Raw genomic sequence first — 14,770 nt, forward strand, 5'->3', positions numbered from 1 at the left:
AGGACAGACACCAAAGCTACAGAAAAACTGTCTCAAAAAAAAACAAAACAAAACAAACAGAAAAAAGAAATAATGTTCCAATTGATGTGCTAGGTACCTTAAGACGATAAAAGAAGCACAAATTAAAACAGAGAAGGGTAGTAGTAACTGAAAATTGAGGAGACATTGGTAAAAATGAGAATAGAAAAAGGTGACCAAAATTAATAATTGATGCTCTGAAAGAACCAACAAAATTAACAAAACTTTAGATCAGTGGTTCTCAACCTTCTTAATGCTGTGACCCTTTAATGGAGTTCCTCATGTTGTGGCGATCCCTCCCAACAGAAAATTATTTCTTTGCTACTTAGTAACTATAATTTTGCTACTGTATGCATTGTAATACAAATGTCTGATATGTGATCCTCAAAGGGATTACAATCCACAGGTTGAAAAACCACTGCTTTAGACTGATCAAGAAAAACAAAGAGACTCATTATAAGTAAGAAATGCGACAGGGGACATAACTACCAATTTAACTCTGATTAAGAAGATTGTAGCAATTAGAAACAAATAAAACAGACAAATCCCTACTAAAGCAAAACCCACTGAAACTGACTCGAGAAGAAATGGAACCCTTCATAGACCTGAAACAAGAGCTTCAACTGGTAACAAAAAGGCTGCCCATGAAGTGCTGGGCACAGTGCTGAGCATGGTGGGACACCCTTGTAATCCTACTTCTCAGGAGGAAGAGACAAGGGGTGGGGGCACAGATTCGGGGCCAGTCTGACCTACACAACTCCCCCACACCTAAAACACAAGGACTGGGGTGCAGCTTATCATCTAACACTCGCAGCATGCACGCAGCCTTCTGATCCCCACTTTAAAAATAAAATCTGTCCAATGACAAAAGCTCAGATCCACATAGCTTCGCTATAATGCTTCCAAACATGTAAAGTATTAAGAGCCATTCTTCATGACCTCCTCGAGAGAGCCAAGAGGAGGGGACACTTGCTACCTCATCCTCAGGTCGCCTTACCCGGATACCAAGACAAGACAAAGACGTAACAAGGTAAGTCTAAACCAATGTCTCTTATAAGGACAGATGAAAATTAATACACCTGAAAAATTAACAGGAGCTAAATATCGTTATAGAAAGATATGTATGTGTAAAGGTACCATTGATTCCCAAAAAATTCCAATCATCAAAAGCAATAAAGGAGAATGGAGACATCCAACTAAATTTAAGGACGGGAGGAGAGTGGGACCATTTTGGGAAAGTCCGCAAAGAGAGTTCATAAGGAGTTTTGGCTCATAAAGCAAGATTGATAGGATACCTGCATTATGTCCCCAACCTTTCTGCAGCTATTTTGAGGCTCATTTGTGATAAAGAATATGAGACTATTTTCACAACTGCTTGGAGGGGGCTTATTATAAAGACTCCTCTGTCTGTAGATTCTCCAGGGTGGAACATAGCCTCGCCATGGGCACCATTCAGTTCCCAGTGTTAAACTGTCCCTGTCTTGTAGCCTCTGTGCTCCGTGTTCCCTTGACCTGGAATGTTCTCCCTCACCAACCCCTCATAGCCTGTTCATACCCTTCATCCTCGGCTCACAGCGCATCTCCTCAGGTATCTGCCCTGACCAGCTGACATAAACTAAATCTTTGAAAAGACCTTGATGGTTTATTCATGTGACAAGCAATGTGGGAGTACCAGGAGCCACTTTCTGTGCCACCCGCAGTCGCTCTCGGGGCACAGCCCAGGGCCTGCAATGGGGAAGAAGATGCCGAATGAGTAGCGAAGCCTGTGTCTGTAACAGAAGCAGAAAGCCCTGGGTCCTGATGAGGAAGCTGAGACTCCGCAAAGAAAAACCAATGCCCAAGTGTCAGGAAGGGTGACCATAAATTTGGATCTGTGCTCTGGCCAATACTAAACTGAACCGGACATGGGACAGTAGGCAGAAGCAGGCACAGCAAGGAAAGGCAGGTGGCATGTCAGAGAGAACACTAAACACGGCCATCTTTTCTCAAGTCCTGTGAGAAGTCGGGTGTAGCAAATCGCTTCCTCCACGTGTTCCTGAGACTGCTGACCAGCGTGACTCTGCTGACTTTATTATTTACCCAGAAATCCTGAGCATGTGCTCCTCCCCCCCCCCAGCTGAGATCTCTTCCACTAAACCATCTGAGGTAACAACAGCAAAGTGAACAAAGGTAAAACTGGGCCTCCTTTGCAAAGAGAAAGGAAAAGGAAAAAGGGAAAGAGACTTAAATACGCAAGGTGTTTAGAGTATTGCCATTGCAGAAGCAATGCCTCTTAGCACACACAGGCTGCTGCCCTGTGAGGCCCTCTTCCTGCTCTTAAAAATCTCCCCTAAAAGTGCGTGTGAGAGAAAAGGCTTTCCAGGTGTAAAGACACAGCACCATTGTCCCCAGTCAAGGGTGTGCTGTTCCTCTAGACATCAAAAGGAGGGTCTGCATCTTGCCTCTAGAATTCCAAGCAGGCCTTATGACTTGCTTTGATCCAAAGACTGCAACAGAAGATGTGCTCTGCTCATTTTTGGGCTACGTGTGATCTTGCTCTCTGGGAAGTCAGCCACCACGGGAAGATGAGAAAGGAAGGCACCGGCACCTTGAGGCATATCTGCTTCTTCTGCTGAGGCGCAGGCATCTGGTTGAGCCCATTCTGGGTTCTCCAGTCCTGGGCCTGCTACCCTATCAGAGCCCAACCATACCATCGAGACCAACTCCACAGAGTTCTGCTCAAACCACAGCGTGAGCTGGTAAGTGGTTATCATGGCTCTTAAAAATAATTATATTTGTTTATTTAGTAGTGCTGGGCATCAACTGTGGGCTTTCATACATGCTAAACAAGTGCTTTACCTCTGAACTATATACCTCCAGCCCTGTGGCTTTTAAGCCACTTAATTTGGGAGCAAGTTGTACATATGCATGCACACGTATGTGTGTTATGTGTGTGTGTGTGTTGTGAATGCAGACACATGTGTACCAAGGTATACAAGTGTAGCTCAGAAGACAACCTTGCATGCCCGCCTTATTTGAGACAGGGTCTCTTTATCCATCACTTGTGGTCCCCCAAACCAGCTGGACTACAAGCTTTTAGAAGTTCTGTCTCATCTCCCACCTGCAGGAGCCCTGGGATTACCATGTCCAGGTTTACATGGGTTCAGGGGATTCAAACTCAAGTTCCTGTGTGTTCATGGTAACAGCTTTACTGGGGGCAATATTTTAAATAAAGCGACAGATAACAGAAGTGCCGGCTGTATAGATGTTGGCGAGGTGTTGGTATAAGCTGCGCCTCGGGGCCTCATCTGTAAAACGAGGTAACTGTAGTACTTCATTGTGGTGATGATCAGTCTACGCAGCAAACCTTCAGTGATATTGTGGATTGTATAAAATGTAATCTCTCGGGCTTGGCGGCACAGGCCTCTCGTCTCAGCATTCTGGAAGCTGAGGTAAGCTGATCTCTGTGAGTTCAAGGCCAGCCAGGTCACCTATCTATTTCCAGGACAACCAGAGCTACAGAGTGAGAGCTAGTTTAAAAAAAAAAAAAAAAGTCCCCACTCAATGTACTTGTAATGTTGTCAACTTCTTAATAATAAATGATTTTAATGAAATTCCCAAATGAGGGTGAACTTTTGAATTAAAAGCAAAGATGGAGAAATAGAAACAGTATATTTGAGGTTAGATTTTAGAGATAATGTTCTCTGCTAAAAATTTCCTTTAATTTGATCTTCATGATAAAAAAAAGTATCTTCTATTTAGTGAAATTACTTAGTAGAAACACCAGCCCTGGGGCTGGAGAGATGGCTCAGTGGTTAAGAGCACCGGCTGCTCTTCCAGAGGACGTGAGTTCAATTCCCATCAACCATATGGTGGCTCACAGCCATCTGTGATGAGATCTGGCACCCTCTTCCGGCGTGTGGGCATACATGGAGGCAGAATGTTGTATACATAATAAATAAATAAATCTTAAAAAAAAAAAAAAGAAACATCAGCCCTCTTGTAATTTGCCCACTGACACTATAGCATCACCAGGGAACGAAGTGCTTGTGTTTCCTTGTAATCTCATAAATAGTAAAGTGCAGAGTTCAAGGGGCCGCCTTCCTAGACATCCGCTGCTGCTTGTGGTGCTTCTATTACGTTTTGGTGCCAGTGTTATTCCTCACTTCACAGACGGGGAAACTGAGACCTGGAAGATTGTTAGTGACAGAGCTGAGATTTGTACCCTTGACACACTGGCCTGGAGCAGTGCACACTACTCCTGAAGCTTGAGAACTCAATAAATAAACAGGGATGGATCAAATAATTGAAATGTGCCCAGAGACATTGCTCTCATGGCCTCAGTCGGGGAAACCTCAGCCTGGGCTCTGACTCATGCTGAGACTTTCCCACTGAGCCCTGGGCACTCCAGACCAAGGCAGGATCCGGTAGGTTTCTAGAAAAGCCTGGGTAATAATCCAAACCACAATACCTTGGACCTTAATTTTAACTGACTAGGGTTAGTACTTTAATCCTAAAATTGTGCTAAAAATATACCAGTGGTACTTAGACAATGCCGTGGATTTAGCTCCAGACATCTACTTTCAGTGCCTTTGGGCCAGAGCTTAGCTCCCTGGCTCTCAGAGTCGAAGACAGTGATCCTGACCTCTGTCATCAATCATGCAACTCAAGTGAGGTAACCCCTGAAAGAACTGGATAAATGCATATTTGATTTAAAAATCACAGTGAAGCGCCCATGTAAAGTTAGGTAACATGGACATGCAACATAAACCTGTCTAGGTGTTTTTTAATCATGGAGATTCAATAAGTAAAAAAAAATTAAAAAAATAAAACCAAAACCACAAGTTACCCCAAGGAAAGGAAGCAAATGGTGATATTTGCATAGGTCATGGAGGCCTACCATGAAGCACTTCCTTGTTCATAGACGGTACTGAGTGAGCATTCAACAAACAAATCCCAGCGTGACTGAGTCACACCCCAACCTCCAATACCTACCATCACCCCTGGCTGGGTAGATGCTTTTGCTCATTTTCCCCTTGGTCTGGGCTTACCTCCTATGTCCAGGCACACTGCGAGAAACCTTGTAAAGTATCCATTCCCCACCAGGAAGTGAAAACAGCAAGACCAGCACTGCTAGCATCCAGGCTTCTCAGCTAGTATCAGATGCAGGATAGGGAAAGTTGTCTGTAAACACACAGCCACTGAAAGGGAGATTTCTTCTTGTTTGTTTATTTACTTATTTTTAAACTTTATTTCTTATTACTAAGTAGTGAAGCATATAAGTAGACGGGGGAGTGTTGCCATACCGCACAGGTGTGAAACTAGATCTCCCCTTGCATTTTTTCCTAGCAATTGAACTCAGGTCCTAAGGCTTGAGCAGCGAAATCTTTACTTACTGAGCCAACCTTCTCATCCACCTGTTATTTATTTATTTTAATTTATTTTTCAGGTAGTGTCTCATGCATCTCAGACTGGCCTCTAAGTGTTGGGGGATTATAGGTAAGTGTACCTGTATGCCCAGATAAAGTTTGAAAATTTCCTCCCTCACCCCCTTCCTTCTTTCCTTCCTCCCTCCCTCCTTCCTCCTCTCCCTTCCTCTTTTCCTCTTCCCTCCTTTCCTCCCTCCCTCCCTCCTTCTTTCCCTCCTTCTCTCCCTCCCTCCTTCTCTCCCTCCCTCCTTCCCTCCATCCCTCCCTCGCTCCATCTCTCCCTCCCTCCCTCCCTCCCTCCCTCTCCTCCCTCCATCCCTTTGAGGCAATGTCTCATGTAGCCTAGGCTGGCTTCCTAAATTTGAAGCCATGGTTGACCCTCTGTCCACCTCCCAAGTGCTGGGCTTACAGTGTGACTCACAGGAAAGGGCAGTCACTACTTTATAACTATACTTAGGGTTGGGAGTACAGTTCAGTGGCAGAGCACTTGCCTGCCACGCATGAATGAGACCCTGTTTTCCACTCCCAGGTCTCCAAACACGCATGCACAGCTGTATACGTAACTACAGCATGTAGCCTATGAATGGCGGGTAAGTACATGGAAAAATCGTTAGTACACTTGCAAAAGCACAGCACGACACTGCGTACATATCCCGCCGTGAATTCAATCACAAACCAACAATACCAATTGTTTGTGCAGCAACTTAAACTCTCGTGCAACATCTGTAGGAATGAAATATGCTATAAACATTTTGGAAAATAGTTTGGCAGTTTCTAATAAAATTAAATATCTATCTTCTATATGACACAGAAATCCCATGCTAGGTGTTTATGGAAGCAGACTAAAACAATGTCTACGTATAAAAATGTGTGCAAGAATCTTCATTGCGGCCCAATTAATAATAATAATCAAAACCTGGAAGCTAGTCCTTCAGCTGGTGAATGAGTAGACAAACAGTGGCATGTCCATTCAATTAAATACTACCCTGCAATAATAGAAGAACACGCTATCAACTCACATGCAACAGCACAGACAAATTTCAAATATATGGCACTAAGTGCAACATGCCAGACTCAGAGGACTATATAGAGCATAATTCTATTTCAACAACATTTTAGGAAAAGCAGTATTATGGTAAAGAAAAATAAGGAGCAGATTGGCCACAAAGGAGCCCAGGGAGTCTCTCATATGATGGCAATCTTCTAAAGCTGCATTGTATGAGTGGTAGGACTGTCCAGTCTTGTCCAACGCCAATGCAATAAAACAGACTCATCTTATTGGATGCAAACTGAACCTCAGTGAAACTAATGTTCAAAATACAGATAGTACCTGTTTGCTGTTTTGCTACTATAGATTAATGGCTTTTTAATTTTTTTAACACATTTATTTATTTTGCAGATATGTGTGAGCCGGGTACACTCGTGGAGGTCAACAGACAACTTCCAGGAGTTGGTTCTCTTCTTCTATATGTGGATCTCTGGGATGGAACTCAGGTGCAGTGCTGGTTGCAAGTACCTTCACCTGAGGAACCATTTCACCAGCACCAGCCCTGAATTCCTCCTCTTTAAGGCAATTCTCCTGTCTCGGGGGGAATTCCAAAGAGAGTCTGAATGGGTATTTGCCAAGTATATCATATAGGATATTCCTGAATTGGGCACAAATGTGAATAGATGGCCTCTAAAAACATTCAAGATTATGGAACTTAGGCACAAAGCCAGTATTATGTGCGGCAGAAAGAGCAGTGGTCCAGAAGTCAAGAGCTGTTCACTCAGACGTTCATTCATTCATCCCCCAAACACCTGCTACTACACAAGAGAATTAGGCATGAGCTGGTTTGAGTTGGGTCCCCACACAACCACACTTAAAAGAGTCCTACCAGACACAAGCCCAAGCTGGGCCTTATCTTATATAGGTGGCTCCTGATTGATGGCAAAGGAGGAGATGGATGTGATTCAAGGAAGTCATAGGGACTAGCCCTGGTGACCTCTGTGTCTGCTGCTGCTGCCGCAGTCCAGGCCCACTGCCTCCTCTTGCTCGAACAGCCACAGCAGCCTCCTCCGTGGTCTCCTTGGGGATGCACTAACTGTCTCTGGTTCCCTCTACATGCAGCAGTCAGAGGGTTGTTATTGGCATCTGAGATCCAGATCCCTTGCTGTGTGCTCCTACTTCGTCATTCTTCCATGGTGCCCCGAGGGCTCATGTTAAATTCCGGAGTCCTCAGGATGGCTCAAGGGGCTGGCCTTATGTAACATATACTGGAAGATCAGCTAGGGATGTGTGGTATCCCATAGGCGTGAACAGGAAGGAGGAGCAGAAAAGAATAAAAGGGAGAAATTCTTTTTTTTTCCTTTGTGCACACATTGGTTTTATTGTAAGAAAGCAACTTGTACATGTCAACATTTAAAATGAGCATCTTTTCCTTCCAGTAAAAACCAAAAAAAAAAAAAGAAGAAAAAAAAGAAAAAGAAAATTAAGAATAAAGTTACAACAGACAATGTCAACTCCAAATAAAACCCTACAGGTTCTACTCATTCTGCCATTGAGTAGCAGGGCTCAGGTCATTGTTAGGAGAGATTTTATTTTAAAAGTGTCATCTTAAACTGCAAGGATGTCCATTAAATATGACAATTACACATGCCAAAAGGGAAGCCATGTTGTCACGATGCCCACTTACCTCCCCCCAGACACCTCAAACCCCCTGAACTTATATACCCCCTTTTTTTCCTTTTATTAAACAAGAGAAAGTAGACAGATACGTGTTGGTAAATGCTAACTGTCTGTATTCACATAGACACAGTGTAATCTCTGAGCCCAATATCCAGAGAAGGGAAAAAGCTAGAATTCTATGCACTACTACACAGGGTCCTAGCACCCCCCACCCCCCAGCCTCCAGCAGAGCCAAAGGAGCTGGAGGGCTTTTTCTTTTTTTCCCACATAGCATGCTGCTGGTGGTGTTGAATCCACTGTTTGAGACAAGAAAGGATAAACATGAATTTAGAACAGAATAGTAGAGATTCTTTTCCCATTGTATTTTGCTCAAGATACTTCTCAAAAAAATAAGTTGAGAACCATGGTGTTGAGGAGACCTCAAAAACAGGGAGACTGAGCACAAGAGGGATTGGGGAAGGGGGGAAATGACTGTAACTTGATCCCAGGCACTGGAGAAATTTAAAAAGTAAAAAAGAGCATTGAATCCATCAGTTTTCTGTGCTAGTCATCCTTGCCTTCATCCTCCTCTCCTTCTTCCCCTTCATCATCATCTTCATCTTCTTCACCTTCATCTCCATCCCCTTCTTCATCAATACCTTACAAGCCTTCATCATCATCATCATCATCATCTTCTGCCTCTCCTTCTTCCCCTTCATCATCATCTTCATCTTCCCCTTCATCATCATCTTCATCTTCTTCACCTTCATCTCCATCCCCTTCTTCATCAATGCCTTACAAGCCTTCATCATAATCATCATCATCATTGTCATCATCTTCTGCCTCTCCTTCTTCATCATCCTTATCAGGAACCAAATAGTACTGCAAGGGATCTGGCCAAATGTCGCCTTTGATGATCTCTCCTAACTCATCTGCACCTGCATCAGAGTGGTAAGTAAACCAGGTAAAGCAGCTCTCTGGCTCTTCCTGCTGCCTCTTCCTGCTGGCCTTATTCTGTGCTTGACGCAAGCATTTTGTCAAAATTCTTTCCAGATTTCCATTTGATTTCAGTGGACTTTGAGGACGGGTCACCACTCTCATTCAGATGAAATTCTTTGGAGAGAACTTTATTTTCCAAGTAAGGATTTTCATCAAAATAAAAATCTATTCTGTAACCTGATTTAATGTCTTCAAATTCTCTCACTCTGGGCAAGTAATGCTGAGCGCTTCGTCTTCCTTTCCAAGCCGTGCAGACACTTGTGGATGGTTGACCAATGTGGTTACCCAAAATTTTGGAATTTTGGCAATCAATTCTGATTGCTTTTGAAAAAATGGTTGGTGGAGTTTATTATATTTTTGTTCTGCTTTCAAAATTTCCTCACTGGCTTGTTTCATTTTGTACTTCGTCAAATGTGTTCAATTGCTTCTTGCTGTTCTTTTTCTCCCTTCGGCAGGCCAGGAGAGCCTAACTTGTCCTCCAGTTTCCGGGCAGAAACTGATTTTGGTTTCTTGGACTGAGGCAGGAACACAGATTACCATTTCAGGTCCATGGCACAAGGGAAGTGGCTAGAAGCCAGAGGCCAGAGACAAGATGCACACAGCAGGAAGAAACTCACAGGAACTCAGAAGAAATTCTTAAGAAAAGAAAGACCTCTGATTTCTGGTCCTGTCTGGCTAACACATGCCTCAGTTTCCCAGGTCACCTGGCACCAATCAGGTGATCTCTAAGCGCCCTCTCAGTTCTTCGGGTGTTATTTGACACCTCTTGCTGCATCTGTTTCTTCCTTTATGTGCCCTTATCACACAACAGACACCTTTACACAAAATTGTTATCTGCACGTGTGAGTCACAGATTATACTGGCTCAACATGCAGGAGGCTTTGCTGCCCATTCTGTTGAGAAGATTCTCTGCCTAGAGCAACCCCATGGTCATGGTCCCGACCTCACGTGCAAAAGAATCCTGGTGAGTGAGTGTCCTTTGAAATAGGAGAAGAGGGACAGAACTCTTGTCTAGCCAGGGCCTGTCTTCTGTAAACAGCCAAAAGGAGTGAGAGAGAAGGCAGGGGGTTGACATCAAGGCCCAGCCTTTCGAGGCTCTGCCGCTCTATCAGAGGCACTCAACACACTGCCAGGGAGATGCTCTTCTCTGGTCAAGTGGAAAAGTCATGGAACTGGCCATAAATCAATGCTCCAATGCTGCTCGGGCTGGGCTAGACCTTGACAACGCTGCTTGACCTCCAACTCAGTTCCTTTAGCAACTGGTCAGATCCAGTTAAATTCAGTTCAAGCACATCCAGCATCTCGCATCCTTTTTAACGGTACAAGCCGTAGAGGCGGATGAAAGGGAAGCACAAAACATGAATAAGCAAAGGGGGAACTCCCTTGATTCGCCACCCTTCACCACCCGGAGACAAAAAGCAAGCGCTTCTTCTGTTTCCGCTAGCATGTGGTTGACATTGCACTGACTGCCTCTTCCAATTATTTTATTTCACAATATATTGTGACCTTCTTTTCGGATCATTACATTCCCGTCTACACTCTGGTACTTCGATGAGATTGGATGCCCATCGATTCTTGCTAGCTGGGGCCAGTCTCCAGGCTTCAATTCACCCTCCAAAAGCATATAGCAGTCCCACATGCTGGCAGACACCAGACATTTCCCTGAAGACTTTGTTGGTCACCATCCAACAAGTATCCTAAGCATTCTATTTTAAAATTATTTTTGTCATTGTTCGTTTTTGTTTTGTATTTTTGAGACAGAGTCTCACTAAGTTATGCCCGCTGGACTAACACTGTATGTATAGACCAGGCTGGCCTTAGATTTAATATACAATTGAGAATTACCTTGAGTTTATTCTCTAGAGTGGGAAAGTAGTTGAGATTAATTTTCAGCAGGCAAGACAGCAAAAGCAAAGTGCAGCCTCCAAAGAAGAGGGCAAGCCAAGGGAACAGGCGACAGCCAGCCTCGAACTCCTGATCTTCCTTTCTCTACTCCTGAGTTCTGGGATTACAGGCATGTTAAGACCATACCTGTCTTTATATGGTACTGGAACTCAGACACAGGCTTTTGCGTGCTGGGCAACCACCGTATCAACTGAGCTACTTCCTCTGGCCCTGTAGTCTACCTTCTTTTGTTTGTTTAGTTTTAGTTTTTGCATTGGTATTGTTTCCGGCCTCCCACATCTCCATGATAAACAACATTCAAGGTGCCCATCTTTATGGCTTCTACTTGCATTTCATACATTTCAGACCCTTTCTCTTGACAGATTTTGACTTTCTCTTTGTAATATTGGGAGATCTAAAAACGAAAGGCTAAGAAAGACCAAGTCGTTTTCTTACGGTTACACATTTGGCTATTTCACAGTGGACAGAAGCATCTTTCCCAGAGGAAAATGTGTCTTCGTACCACCCCCACCCGGTGCCTCTCCCTGCGCAGCTGTAGCTGCACGTGCTACATGCTATCCTCCTCTTGGCATGTCACTTGACATAACCCTCTCTGGCTGCACCCTTCTTCCACAGAGGAGCATGTAGATAACAAAGCGGCAGCACCGCTTGGGCGAAGTTGGTCTCCCATCAAAGCCCTCACTCTGCAGGTTGCCCTGAGTGGGGGATTCCAGCTATAGAAAACCGGCTTGCAGCCTTAAAGCCTGCAGGGACATTTGCCACTGCTTTGGACAAACGGTAAATTAGTCTAAATCATTTTGAAATCATTGTGATTAGTCTAAAACATTTTCACCAGGCTATCTTAACAATAAACTTCTGCCCATCTCTGGGACAGTTTCACATTTGATTCTGAAATCCTCCCCTTCCCAAAATACTTGTCTTTTAAAACTCACCCAAGCATTGACTTTTCCATGAAGCCATTTTGAAGTGTCTCCTGGAACCCTTGCTCTCAAAACCGCAGGCTACTGTACTGTGGTCCCCTTAGGCTCCTGGTCCGTCTCCAGGCCTGTGAAGAACAGGTTTCCCCCACCCTAACCCCTACGGTACCTAGCACTGTGTATAGAACACACCAGGTATTTCATGAAAATAGTTAAGTAAAGAAACATCTTTAGCCACCCTGGAGAGTCCTGGGTGGGAAAAGTGGGGCCGGGAAACCAGGGTCCTTTGCTCCAGCTCACCACAAGACCTTTTCGCAACATGCTTCTTTTGAGCTCCAGTCTTTTAGGTTGTTTGAGCCTGGTTGGTGGGTATGGGTAGATAAAGGGGAGACGGGAAAGGGAGTGGCAGGAAGTGGAGGAAGCAGTAAAGGAGGTAAATGGATAAGATGGAAGTTGAGGAAGAAGGGGTGGAGGAAAGACAAAAGAATGGTTGAATAGAAAGAAGAAAAGTCAGAAGGGAAAAAATTAGTAGGCGAGATGAAAGAAGGAAGAACAACGTGGCTGGATGGAAGGATAGTGATATGTGGGAAAGAGAAAAAGGCAGCAAGAGAAAGCAGGAAACAAAGAGGGAAGGAAGGGCTAAGTGTGACGGACGCCCCTGGAATCCCAGTACTACAGAGGCTGAAGCAGAGAGATTCAAGGCTAACCTGGGCTACACAGAACAGCAGCTCTGTCAAAAATGGGGTGGGGGGAACCACTGCTTGGTTGAATAGAGTCAGACTGACTCATCCAGAACCCCTCAAAAGAGTCGTGTGCCCGGGGTGGTTTAGGCGTGGAGCTGTCAGAAGCAGGAGGTGCCTGCTGATCTGAAAAGGAGTGACTTTGGAAGGCTGGGAAAATCGCTCCCTTGAAGTCCTAGTCTGGCTTCTGTTGCTATGACTACAACACCATGACCAAAAGCATCTCCGGTAGGGAAGGGTTTATGTCAGTTTACAGATTTTAGTTCATCATGGAAGGAAGTCAGGGCAGGAACCTGGAGTCAGGAACTGAAGCAGAGGCCGTGAAGGAATGCTACTTACTGGCTTGCCCTCAAACTTTGTTCAGTTTGAGTTCTTCAGTATCCCATGGCTACTTTCCCAGAGAGGACACTGCCCACAGTGGGCCAGGCCCTCCCATGTGAGTCAGTAATCAAGAAAACGCCCATAGGCCTGCCCACAGGTCAGTCCAATGGAGTCGATTCCTTACCTGAAGTTCCTCCTGGTTGGTGTCAAGGTGACAAAATGAATCAGCGCAGTTGGTATAGCGCTTGCTCTTTAAGCGCAAGGACCCGAGTTCAATCTCCAGACCTGAATTTAAAAAGAGGAAACTAAAAAGCTGGGTGTCATGGTGCCCACTTGCCATTCCCGTGCTGTGGAGGCAGAGACGCGTGGATCATTGATGCTTGCTGACTGGTCAGCTGAAGTTCCAGGCCCTTGAAGGGCCCTGGCCCCTAAAAGTGTAAGAGAGTGGACATTGCTTGAGAACATCTGAGGGTGACCCCTGGACCCTACATATATGTGCACAGGCGTGCATGTACAAGTGCTCATAGGCTCCTGCACATAGGAATACACGCAGAGACGCAGGGATTAAACTGGGGACTGGGTCAATTGGAGTAGCTAGGCCTCCAAAGCTAACCTCTAAATGGTAGCACCATCAGCTTCCAAAGGAGGCGTTTGCTTGCTGCTCCATGGAAGGACTGAAGTTGTTTTTCAGCTTCTCATACAACTTTAGTTTTTATTTCCATTTTTGCTTTGAGACAGGACGTCTCTGCGTAAGCCTGTCCTGTCGTGGAACTCAGTCAGTAGGCCAGGCTGGCCTCGAACTCAGAGATCTGCCTGTCTCTGCCTCCCGAGTAGTGGGATTGGATTAGAGATGTGGGCCACCACACTCAGCAGAACACACATTCTTGTCTGGAGCCCAAGGAAGGTTTTGCAGTATACATGGGAGTGCTCGGCCATAAAAGAAATCTCGATAAACTGAAAGGGTTCAAAGTATGCAACGTATAGTCTCTGATAAGTATGGCGTGGAACCAGAAATCAATGATGGAGAGACACTCGGGGAATTCACAAACCTGCAGAAATGAAACAATACACTCCTAGAGTTGGAGCCTTCACGCTGGACCTTAAAGGGCAGGAGGAATTTTCACAAAGTTACCAGAGTAGCAAAGCAAGGCCTCTAGCCTATTCAGGTACCCGAAGCCTGCTACAGACTGTAAGTAGGGGAAAACTGGGGAAGGGATGTCTGCAAAGGTAAACTGAGGCCTGAACACCACACTAGGAGCTCAGGCTTCCCCGCCCCTCCGCAGGACGGAGCTGTGAGGGGCTGTGCTTGAACCCAGAAGAAGGCTGAGCAGATAAGACTTGGCGTGTAGATCCCTGTGTTCCTTCAGCTGATTTGCTACATGATACAATCTTCTGAGGACACAATGCAGACGTCCAGGCTCAGGGACAGAGAACTTCCAGTCAGCCATCTGGGACAGTGCTTGTGGGAGGCTGGAGAGTGACCCCAGAGGCTGACTCCTGTTTTTCGTCTGCGTCTTTCCTGTCATGGCTGGCCGAAGATCCCCTCCCTCACTGTACCCCTGGGTCTTCTGTTCACCGGGTGCCAAATCTCACCCATGTCAGCAGATAAACAATTAGCAGACAAGCAAATAGTAGACAGACAATTCACGGGGCATTTCTGTGGTGGGTGCATGGAAAGGCCAGTGGGGAAATGGCTTCTTCCCTAGTGACCCCAATTCCAGTGAACCTGTTTCTACACTCATGGGACTGGTCACTCCCTCCCGCCCTGCAGTTCACAGGCCCTGGAGAGAGGGAGCCTGGCCAACTGGTGTGAAC

At 45.3% G+C, this 14,770-nt stretch overlaps 1 pseudogene; it reads right to left on the reverse strand.

The window, feature by feature from the left end:
* Window positions 1-8,637: 8,637 nt before the first annotated feature.
* On the reverse strand, window positions 8,638-14,552 carry LOC101994681 (annotated as a pseudogene).
* Between the last annotated feature and the right edge of the window lie 218 nt (window positions 14,553-14,770).

The sequence above is a fragment of the Microtus ochrogaster genome, chromosome 18 (genome assembly GCF_000317375.1).
Source record: "Microtus ochrogaster isolate Prairie Vole_2 chromosome 18, MicOch1.0, whole genome shotgun sequence".
NCBI lineage: Eukaryota > Metazoa > Chordata > Mammalia > Rodentia > Cricetidae > Microtus > Microtus ochrogaster.